This window comes from Desmodus rotundus, chromosome 1, assembly GCF_022682495.2.
Source record: "Desmodus rotundus isolate HL8 chromosome 1, HLdesRot8A.1, whole genome shotgun sequence".
Lineage (NCBI taxonomy): Eukaryota > Metazoa > Chordata > Mammalia > Chiroptera > Phyllostomidae > Desmodus > Desmodus rotundus.
Window position 1 is genome coordinate 164,602,574 of NC_071387.1, and position 12,209 is coordinate 164,614,782.

At 41.1% G+C, this 12,209-nt stretch overlaps 1 protein-coding gene across 1 annotated transcript in view; it reads right to left on the reverse strand.

The window, feature by feature from the left end:
• PDE8B (phosphodiesterase 8B) overlaps positions 1-12,095 on the reverse strand; it is a 300,637-nt gene extending 288,542 nt beyond the window's left edge. The window contains exons 1-2 of the mRNA XM_045197875.2: positions 12,032-12,095; positions 6,934-7,023 (exon numbers count right to left, since the gene is read on the reverse strand). The gene's annotated coding sequence lies outside the window, so the exon portion shown is untranslated. The remainder of the gene's footprint in view (positions 1-6,933; positions 7,024-12,031) is intronic.
• Positions 12,096-12,209: the final 114 nt, after the last annotated feature.

The following is a 12,209-nucleotide window of genomic DNA, read 5'->3' on the forward strand; positions in this document are numbered from 1 at the left end:
GTTTTCATGTCCTATCTAAGAAATATTTGCCTATATAAAAGTTGCAAGCATTTTTTCCTTAGGTTTTCCTGTAAGAGTTTTAGAGTTTTCACTTACATATGATCTATTATATATTTTGTTAATTATTGAGTGTGTTATGAGGTCAATATTTATACTTTTTTAAGTGGATATCTCACTGTTCACCATTTGTTGAAGCATCCTTTTTCCTCATTGAGATGCCACTGTACATTTGTTGGAAATCACTTGACCATATATGTGGGTCTATTTCTGGACTATCTCTGTGCCTTTGATCTACATGTCTATCCTTTTGCTATAATCACACTGTCTTGATTACTTTATAGAAATCAAGGTTTACTTTCTTTATAGAAAGTAAAATTACTGTCTTGAAGACTTTATAGAAAGTCTTGAAAAAACCTTGGTTATTCTAGGTCATTTTCCTTTCCATAAAAACTTTAGAATCATCTCGTCAAGGAGGAACCTGTGTGTAGGTTTCACACGTGCATTGTTACTCCCAAGTATGTCATGTTTTTTGATAGTATTGTAAATGAAATTGTATTTTTAATTTCACTTTCTCAATGTTCATTGCTGATATGCAGAAATACAATTGAGTTTACATAGTAATTTTTGTATTCCATGACCTTGCTAAATTCAACTTGTAGCATTGGGGGGGGGGCATAGATCTCTTAGTATTTTATGATACAATGATGTTATCTGTGAAAAACAACTTGAATATTCATTAACAGGAGAACAGATATACAATTGTGGTATCTATATAATGGATAAACTCAGCAACAAAAAGGGAGAATCCACCGATACATGCAACAAGTGGGTAAATTTCAAAGTGTTATGATAAATAAAAGAAGCCTGACACATTCCATTTACTATATGAAATTCTAGAAAGTGCAATTCTTCTATAGTAACAGAAAGCTAATCGGTGGTTGTCTGGGGTGGGAAAGAAGACAGATCAATTGAACAGGATGTAAGGAAACTTTGGGGGCTTATGAAAATTCTGTATCTGGACTGAGGTGTGGCTTACATGGTTGTATATAATTTTCAAAACCCATTATAAAGTAGATTTAAAATTGAAGTATTTTTAATACATAAATTGTACTGTAAAACTCATGCTTAAAAAAAAAAAAACACAGTCCCTTGATGCTCAACTAGCTGCCCATTGTCACCTAGGGTGTAGGGTTGTAAAAGCAGCAACTAATTTACTGAGGACCTTCCAGGCAAACATAGTCTTGGCTCCCAGGCCATCCTGTGGTCTTTTACTGTGGCGGAGAGGACTAGCCCCACGTGAACACACAAATGACACTTACACCAGAGGCAGGTATAAAGCTAACTCTCTGCTCCCCTATCTGGGATCACATTCAGCTTTCTAGGGGGATGAAGGGTATTTCCTCTTAAGCAGAAAGCTCAGCTGGTCTTAGGAGGTGGCCACTAGGCTTCCAAAGAAATAAACTAGAAGGGGACAAAGGGTGCAAGAAAGAGAAGACATCCTAGTCATTTCTGCTTTATAACTCACTCAGAAACAATAACCATCACTTACTGATGACTCGCTCCATGCCAAACATGTACTACCTTATTCAATTCTTACCATAACCCTAAGCATAACTCCTGTTATGTCAGTTTAGAGAGGAAAATGCAACAGAAGCAAAGAAACGAAGAAAACATCCCAAGCTTTGGAAATAGTATAAGGTAGAGCTGAATCCCTGCACATGAGGTTAAAGGCTATATTTTTAACTGCAACACTGCCTCTGCTGGTGAACTAGCTCTGCTCCTGAACTCATGCCCATCCTCCCCCTCCTCACCCTGCCTGAAGCACACACAGCTGGGGACAGGCTCAGAAGGTGGTACTCAGAGCAAAGAGGACCCCAGCCCAGGACACAGAGTCCTGTTCTCTCTGTTCCAGCTACCTCGAGAGCACCCAAAGTTCAGAATCCTATTTAGTCATTTTCTCTATAATTCAAATGCAGAAGTACTTTTAAGAGACACGTAGCTATTCCCATGAGCTATAAATACGTAATTTATGGGGAAAATGGGAACTTTGTGTTACATTCAAATTGAGGACTATTTAAAGAAAAGGGGAAAATACCCCATAACATTGAGTCATGGGGAAAATAACTACAGTATATCATACTAGTAAAGAGGAATGTAAAAATAGTTTCTGTTTAGAAGTTTGCATTAAATGTTGATGTGGCCTTGAGTTTATTTCAATTATTTTTCATTTTGCATTTTCGTTTTTACAACCCGATAAGTAAACCAAGGTCAAATAATTTTACATGCCAACTTGAAAAAAAACCTTAAGATCAATGAGTTCAACTCCCTTGGAAAAGAAGCAACATAAAGCACCTGTTCTTTGAAAACAAATTATCATGCCATGTAGGTTGTTGGTCACTGAAGAACAAGATCCTAGGGTGTGGGACCCATGGTTGTTTTTTCTTTTTAATTTAATTTTAAGGGGTGACATTGTTTAATAAAATTATATAGGTTTCAAGTCTCCAATTTTGTAATACTTCATCTGTATTGATTTTTCTTTGGCTTGCTTAGAGTGTGAAGTTCAGTGTGGGTGAACACCTCAATTTTTATTTGCCCAAAAGTCTTTTTTTTTAGGAGGCAGCAACCTCTTTATTTTGAAAACTGCCCTCCACCACTCCAACATCAAGGTCAAGTGAGAGCAGCCGAACCTGGCATCCTGACCACATAGGTGAGAAGGCCAGCCAACCTGGTGTCTTTGAGTCCTCCCTCAGGACTTTTTAAAATTTAAACTAAAGAAAGAGAGCATAGCAGGGAACGTGCATTCTGGCTGAGTTGGGGTAGTCAGTCTGAGAGAAAGAGCCCGAAGTCTTTAGCTGTCCCAGTTGAGCTGCTCCTGCAGCCTCCCACCTCATGCCCTCCAGGGGTTTGATTGCATGTGGGATCACAGTGCCAGACAAGGCACTGCTGCTCTACCAAGACCTGTGTCTACTTTCACTCTTCTCAAAACCAAGCTGAAGTCACAAAATCAAAGAACTCTCAGCTGCCATTCAGAAACAATTGGTCATACTTTCCAGCTTCTATTCTGTCTCAGGTACTTTACGAGGAATTTCACATAATTCATCTCGGTTAATCCTCATGACAACCCTGTGGAAGAGGTACTATGTATACTTATCCCCATTTTACAGATGAGACACGAAACAAAACAAAATCACAGGCTCGACTTTTTGAGACCTTAAGTAAGTCGCGCACATTCACACCATCACTAGCCTTTGTCCATTACTTTGGGGGCAGTTGTAATACTTCCTGGTCTAGATCTGGGCTCCTTCCTATCCACTCTTGTGTAAGTATGAACGAAGAAAAATAAATCTGAACTAAAAGCCTGATGCAAATATTCCAGTGTCTTAAAAAAGGGAGCTGGCAACAAGGAAGCTGAGCAAGTGTCCAGAGGCTGTCCAGCAAGCCCATCACACCGGAGGTTTCGGTCACACACAGACAGTGATCCTGCACATGGGTGCCAGTTGAGGGTAGAATTAGGGGAAGCCTCAGATGTCTACAGTGTGCGCCTCTCTAAAAACATCTATCTTCTCTTGTGGTAAAATATACATAAAAATTACCACTGAGCCCGTTTAAAGTGTACATTTCAGTGGCATTAAGTACATTCATACTGTTGCACAACAATGGGGATGGGGATGGTGCTATCACCATCCACCTCCTGCACTTTTCATCTTTCCAAACTGCAACTCTGTCCCCATCAAACATTAAATCCCCACTCTCTGCACCCCATCCTTGGCAGCCACCCTTCTGCTTTCTGTCTTTATGAATTTGACTACACTGGGTACCTCATATAAGTGGTAGAGAATATGTTTTGAATTTTCAACCCCTCCAAGTATTTACTGAGACCACCTATTTGCTCAGCACTGTGCTAGGGGGAATGTATAAAATGTGAAAACTGATTCCTGCTGGTGAGATCATTATAGCTGAGCCACGAAGACGAGGCTAGCTTCTAAGAAACAATATGTATGTGTGTGATACCGACTTGGAGAGCAGGGGAAATTTGGGTGACAGAGATCCTTGTATGCTGGTATAGTCTACGAAGTCCTCATAAGAGGACTGAGAATGAGGTTTGGTTGGGCAGAGAGGTTGGGAAGATTCTGAATTGATTAAATCATTCACAAGTCCAGGCAGGCTGGATCATCCCAAGTAGATCCAGCCAAAACCAATGGGCCACAGCACTCTGACCTGGTTTCTGAGGACAGGATGTTAAACCCTCCATCTGTGGGCCAGACTTCTGCTTGCATCCTTGAGTCCCTCTTACAATGGTTTCCTCTTCTCCTACTGCAAAGCAGACACCAAAGAAAACCAAGGGTTTTCTGTTGTCATTGTTGTTGTTGTTCTTTATGATTATCTCAGAAAATAGCCACACCAGCTCTTTTGGGCAAGTGTGTCTTTTTCCTCTGGCAAAAGGAGTTTGTAAAAAACCTCTGAGGTTTGTGTAGAATGTCTAACCACCAGGGTCAGGTCACATCAACCCTGGGGTCACATCAGGCCACAGCTGGGGTCACAGACTCTTGGAGTTGTGGTGAGCGAGATAAGCCTCCAGATGCTCTAACCCATCATTCTAGTCACGCTGGCCCCTTAAACAAGCAATATGGAACACCTCCCCCACCCTCACCCCTGCCAGCACTCTGAGCAAGAGGCCACTGGAGCAGCACCCTCCAAAGCTGTCTGTGCAGGGCTGCCTCCCACCACTCTTCCCATGTCTCCTCCTGCTGGGTTTGCTTCCCAAGCATAAGCCTCAGCTACAAACCCCTGTGCGTGAGTAAGAACAGGAAGACAGGAAGGCCTGCAATGCTGTCACTCATATTGCCTTGTCTTTTCTGTTCTTCCTTTTTTTCCCCACCTTTTCTCTCAAGATGTGGTAGTAAGAAAGAAAAAAGTAGTCTCTACTTTTAGACATAAACATTCCCCGGTGTCCCACAGCATGTAGGTTTGATTCTGACTATCCTTTCAACTACGTGTACATTACCAGAAATCGCAAATGTGGGGCTCACTGAAGCAGCCAGGAAGTGCACCGTGGGGCTTTATGGGGCACTTCACAGCCCTAGGAGAAGAAAACTGTCAAATGGCAGCAAGTGGATCCTGCCTGGATAACCTGCAAGCCCGCCACCCCCCCCCCCCCCAGTCACAGGCATGCAGCAGCTTCTGGTGAATGCATGCATATGAACCACAGCCACACACAGGGGGAGGGGCTAATGGACTCTGAAAAGGGGGTCAAATTCTGAAATAAGTTCTTACACTATTTCTTCCTAGTAGTTCTGAGAAACAGAGCTCAATGTCTAATGCCTCTCTCAGAATTGCCATAGGAAGGGAGCCATTTCTTTCTGCTACAGGTGTTTCCCTCTGATCGCAGGGACCTGGAAAATGGCGCGTGGGGAGCATGACTCTCTGGAGCTGAGCACCCCAGAGATGGTGGCCTTTGAGCTGAAGCTTAGCCTCCTCGAGGACACCACGTCCAGTAAAAGACATCAGGGAGACATGAGAACTACAAAGCACATTGGAGTTACTTTCAACCAATTCCATTATCCATCCATTTTCTTGTTTATTCCTTTCTGCTACATACTAAACAGGCTGTATCTTAAAAATACCTCAGTTCTGGCCCACAACACTGCAACAGTCCAACTGGTGTTCTTATCTCTAGTCTGTTTTTCTCAAACACATTCACCTTACTTCCCTGAAGTGGTATATTTAAAATATAAATCTCACTATACAACTCTCTTGCTTAAAATTATGTCCAGGGTAAACTCCAAGCTTGGTTATGTTTCAAGTAACAAGAGACTTGCATATATGAGGGGGACCCAAACATACGTGGAATTTATTTATTAAGAAGTGCGTATTTATTCTTACATGTTGAAACTTCAGTCACTTTCAAAGTACTCTCTATTGGATGCAATACACTATTGAGATGTTTTTTCCACTGCTCAAAACAGTTTTTGAACTCACCGATTTTGATGCCTTTTAGTGCTTCTGCCATTTTTTGTTTTACCTCATCCATATCCAGCAAAATGTTTCCCTTTGAGGAATTTTTTTCATCCAAGGAAACAAAAAACCAGTCACTGGGGCGAGATCAGGTGACATTTAGAGAGGGTGAGGCAGGGGATTATGGTGTTTTGGGGCAGAAACTGCTGAACACTCAGAGCAGTGTGGACAGGTGCGCTCGTAAATCACCCATCAGGAAAGGGGTAAACACATTGAGTCTTCAAAAAAAAAAAAAATCCACTGAAGCCAAACGCAGCCTCTCACAACAGTGCCAGCTGGTACCCTGATACAGACAGGTTCCTAGAACACTCACCTAGCTGGGGGAAGCCTGTACTACAAGGGGCCCGCCCTCCAGAGGATAATTCCAGTTTTTTGTGTGTGGGTGTGTTCCCCCTCATATATAATTACAGTGAAGACATCAAGTTTCAAAGATAAGTTTTAAAAATTTCATTAGTCTCCAAGCCAAAAGTCAAGCAATGAAATGAAAATAAAGTCTATGTTAACATTTTTCTAACATTATATAACAGAAAACGAGAAAGTTGAAAAATGAGGAAGTTGGGTCTGAAAAAGCCTAGAGGTAAAGATTAAAAACAGTTCATCCCGTGGAACAACTTCTGTTACAATTGTAATTACAAATATAAAATAAAGACATTATTTAAAAGGCACACAATTATTTATAGTTTTTAAAAGCCTCTTTATTTTGGCATGCATTTCTTTTATTACTCGCATTACTGTTCCTCCAGTCCTGCTTCCTGTGATTACCTCTCAAACTACCTGCATCCTAGTCCTTGTTTTAGTTACAACATTTCAGGGAACCCAAGCTAAGAAAGTAGGTACCAGAGTGGCCCTAGAAAGTAGAAGCTTAAGACCTCTGACCCTCCAAACCTCAGGATCGGATTCTCGACCTGTATTACTTACCCATCAGGTGGTAACAAGGATCTCCTTTCTAGTAGTAAGTGGAGTGATGATAACTCTTGGGGTGCTGTAGGATTAAGATTCTCACCTGTGCTGGATTAAGATATGGAAAAGATGAAAGTGGAAATATTTGTTTATTCAGTAGCTGTGGCTGATCCTATAAAAATACGCAGTTGACCCTTGAACAACACAGGTTTGAAGTGCTTGGGTCCACTTATATGTAGAGGTGTTTTCTTTTGTTTTTTTGTTTCTTTTTTCAATAAACATACAGCTGGCCCTCCGCTCCCTGAGTTTGCATCTGTGAATTCAACCAACCATGCATACGGAGGGACAAATGTATGCTTTGTTCTATACCATTTTATATAAGGGATTTGAACATTGTGGATTTTGGAACCAACGCCCCATGGATGCTGAGGGACAACTGTTGTTAAGTTTGGAGGGCCCTAAAGTTATATGCAGATTTTCAACAGTGTGGTGGTCAGCACCCCTAGCTCCTGCATTGCTCAAGGGTCAGCTGTACATTCAGAAGCAGCTAGCATGACAGACTTTTAGAACAGCCTATTAAAATTTCAGCTAAAATATCATTTGGGGAATAACATTGTACACAAGGGATGCTGTCCTCCAAGGTAAATTGTATGCATTAAATCAATGATTTTGGATCTGTGTCCCCAATAACTAGAATACCTGGGTCCTCACCACTGTATAACCCTAAGTACCACAAAACCCAGATCCATACTGTGCCAGTTATTGTGGGTATTAAAAGTTGCTAGACCATACCCTTCTTCTCCTAATCCTCGGCTCCTCGAGCTACCGTCCAACTTTTCTCTATGTCAGCTAAGCTGTAGGCAGCTGGTAACCAGTGTTCTCATCCCCCAAAAGAATAACTCTGAGGCTGTGATGAGGCCCATACAACAAAAGCACTGTCCCGTCAATCTTGCCCACCCCCACCCCCATTCCTACAACTCTGTTCCCAATTTCCATGTCTGATTTTTTTGGAGCAAATTTTCCTTCCAAAGTCTCTTTTCCCTTTTCCTCCTTCCTTTCCTCCTTCCTTTCTGCCATATTTCCTTCAGGCCCTGCCAAGATGCATATAATTAAGGAAAACCTAAGTAACCCATGGAATCATGCCAAAAGGAAAATATAGGCAGAGGAATAAAATATTAGCATAAAGAAAAGGTGACATTGTGATGAGCTGAATCATGCTCCCCTCCCCCCAGAAAGATGTTGATGTCCTGACCCCAGGCACCTGTGAATGTGATCTTATTTGGAAATGCGGTTTTTGCAAATGTAGTCAAATTAAGACGAGGTCATCAGGGTAGCGCTTCATCTAATATGACTGCTGTCTTTATAAGAAGAGGGAAACGTAGACACCGACACACAAGGAGAGTGCTGTGTGACGACAGGGGCAGGGGCTGCAGTAATACATCTGCAAGCCAGGAACTGCTGGCCACCGCCCAAAGCTAGGGAGAGGCCAGGGAACACTTGCCCCTACAGATTTCAGAGGGAACGTGGCCCTGCTGACACATTTGTTTTGAACTTCTAACCTTCAGAACTGTGAGTGAATAATCTTCTATTGATTTGAGCCACTAAGTTTGTGGTACTTTGCTACAGCAGCCCTAGGAAACTAATAGAGCAGGTATCCCATATTTGACTCTTAGCTCTCCTAGCAGCCAAAGCAAGGAAGCAGTCCACTACATACTCCACAGTGCCCACAGGATGGAAGGACCCCATCTGTTCAGGGGACGCAGAGCTTCTCATCACCCAAGAGCAGAGAATGGTCTCCTCTGGGTAAGAAAAAAACACTGTGGGAATTGGTGGGCAATGGCAGTGAATGACATCAGGACACTAGCTCGGACAATAAATTTTATTCAGCTCTTTCCTACAAAGTGCCTCACTGAAGGCAGATGACATAACCCGCAAGGGACAGTTCCTTAAAAGCACATCTAAAAGCCAGAAATGGCTATTATCAACAAGGCAGGTAATAACAAGTATTGGAGAGCTTGTGAAGAAAAAGGAACCCTCATTCACTGCTGGTGGGAATGTAAGTGGGTATAGCCACTATGGACAACAATATGGAGGTTCCTCAAAAAATTAAAAACAAAGTTACCATATGACCCAGAAACGCTCCTGGGTACCTTCCTGAAAAAAATTGAAAACATTTATTCACAAAGACATACGCACCCCTATGTTCACTGCAGCACATTCACGGTGGCCAGGACATGGAAACCACCAAAGTGTCCTTTGAGAGACGACTGGATAAAGATGTGGCACATACACACTATGGGATACTGCTCAGCCAAGAAAGATGAGATACGGCCAATTGCGACAACATGGATGGGCCTTGAGAACACCATGCTAAGCAAGGTCAGTCGGTCAGAAAAAGCTAAGAGCCATGTGATTTCACTTGTATGGGGAACAAAAAACTGAAACTCATAGACACAGACAACAGCACGGTGGTTACCAGAGGGAAGGGGTGGGTGGAGTAGGGTAGAGGGGACCAAATACATGGTGAGGGAAATGGTCTGGCTTTGAGTGGTGGGCACACAGGGCAATACTCAGGTTGTCATAGATATGTATACTTGAAACCTATCTAATCTTATGAACTCATGTCACCCCAATAAATGTAATTTAAAATTTTTAATTAAAAAAAGAAAAAGCCACAAATGAAAGAGGAGACATTACTATCAACCTTACAGAAATCAAAAGGATTATAAAGGAATGCTATACACAACTATATACTAACATATTAGATAACTTGGATGATTACGGATAAATTTCTAGAAAGATACAAATTACCAAAACTGGCTCAAGAAGGAATAGACAATTGGAACATAACTATAACAAATAAAGACATTGAATTAGTAATTGTAAAAAACTACTCATAAAGAAAAGCCTAGGCCCAGGTCGCTTCACTGTTAAATTCTATCAAACATTTGAGGAAGAATTAATACCAATTCTTCACAAATCCCCCAAAACAGAAGAGGAAGAAATACTTCTCAACTCATTGGACGAAGCTAGTATTACTCGGACACCAAAACCAGACAAAAAGATCACTAGAAAACTACAGACCGAAAGCACATGTAGGATGTACCAAGAGTGTGGTCCAAGTACGCTGCTCTGTAATTTCATGTTTTTGAGGTAATTTCCATAAATAGTTTTCTCAAACTGGGTTTTTGGTAAGAATTAGACAGCAGATTCCGAAGCTGCAATCTCTGGCAAGAATCTGGACAGTAGATACTCTGCACTCCCAATAAAATGCATGCTCTCATGCTTTGCCAGCTTCCAGGAGATGGGATAGAAATGAGGTCTTCTTATGAAAATTAAATGCTATTTATAGTTAAGTGCATGATGAAAGTTAGGGGAAATGCCACTGCCAAAATACAGACTAAAAAGTGTTTTTCTTGCTGAAATTTGAAGAATGTGGGGCAGAAAAAAAAAAGCTATCAGATATTTGAGAAGTACTTTATAATTTGATATAAAATTTAATATGAAACAAGAAAGAGATTTTGGATTATAAGAAAGCATTGCCTCAAACACAGAAAAGTCAGGCTCCTTCTCGCTGGACTTTAAAAACAAATCTAAAACACACCCTCTTAGGATAATAAACATTCCAGGTATCCAAATTCTACCCCTTTTTAGGTCTTGGTTAAATGCTGCCGCCTTCAAGAAAATGCAGCTCTTCTCAGTTTGTGTGACGCTACAGTGTTTCTTCTTACACCGTTTTCAACTTTCTTCTTGGAGTTGCATTTGTCTATCTCACTGAAGTGTAATCTTCTTGAGGTTAGGAATGATCTCTTTAATCTCCAGATTCTTCTTCAGGTTTAAGGTAGTGCTTGCCCATAACCAGCACTTAACTAAAAACTGTCTTATGAACTAATGAAAATATCATGTATCTTATTACATGGTCAGTTTAAAGCTAAATGGATGATTACAGTACTCAAAGTAAAATGTCTCTCATTAAGCCCTGGCTGGTATGGCTCAGTGGATTGGGCATCAGCCTCCAAACCAAAGGGTCACTGGTTCAATTCCCAGTCAGGACACATGCCTGGGTTGTGGGCCAAGTCCCCAGTAAGGGGTGCATAGGAGGCAACCACACATTGGTGTATCTCTCTCTCCCTCTCTTCCCCTCTGTCTAAAAATAATTTAAATAAAATCTTTTTTTAAAAAGAACAATATCATTTTTTAAAGTCTCTCACTAAAAGGATTACCAGATACAACAAACTTTAAACATTTGTTTATGAATTAAACCATGAATAAGAGATGTCTTTAACCTAATTCATTTATATTAGTTGCTTTTCTTTCAGTCAGATGTCCTCAGCCACCAATGTTCTCTTGGATGAGAAGAAAAACATTAACCTAATAGTTAACCACATTAAAAAATTATCCCTTTGAAGACACCCAACCAGTTTCTTCTTCTGAAACCTTTCTTGGAATGGTAAAGTAAAAACTCCTTTAATGGACTTTGAATCTCTACTTTCTAGAAAAGATGAGGTTAAAAAAAAATTCCCTGAACCAAAGGAGGGAAAGTGGATTATATTATTGTAACCAGTATTCCCTGTCCTTATAAGAGGATTATACCATCTCTGCCCATTGTCATATGGTTTTACAAGGCTCCCTTACAAGTGGAGAGTACTTTCAGGCCCCATTGACCACAGGTTTTGTCATGTGACTTGCTTTGGCCAATAGAACGTGAGCAGAACTGAGGTACACAGAATGTGAGCTGTTTCAAAAGCAGCATGTGACAGTGGTAAGAGCTGACTGTTACATTTCCAGAAACTTGGCAGGACACTTGTTAAATTGTCTTTTGCTAAACATCATTTGCTATTGTGGAAATAGCAAATACTACAAATCAGGACTCCTCTTCCCTCACATTTGGTGCCAGCGCTCAGTGATCATGTCTCCAAAAAGCTGACCTTCCTTCAACCTGGAGCCTGGAATAAAGGAAAACTGGTGGAGTGGAGCCAAAGCTGCCAGCAGCGGAAGCTATTTGCTTGGAAAAAAACACAATCTTTGTTGTAAATCACTGAATACAATGTATCAAAAGCTAACTGATACACTGTGCTGGTGTTACTAAGTTTTAGTGAACGCCAATGAGCCCTACCTGCCTTCCTCTGTCCAGACCTTGGTTCGGGGAATTTCTTCTCACAACTTGTGCCATCACACACCTTGAACCTGAAAGGGTGCAAGCTGCATTCAGAGACTGAAGACAGGAATCTAGGTCTTGGAAGGTTAATGGAAAGGTACAGAACAAAAATTACATTTTTTTTAAATTACTAAAC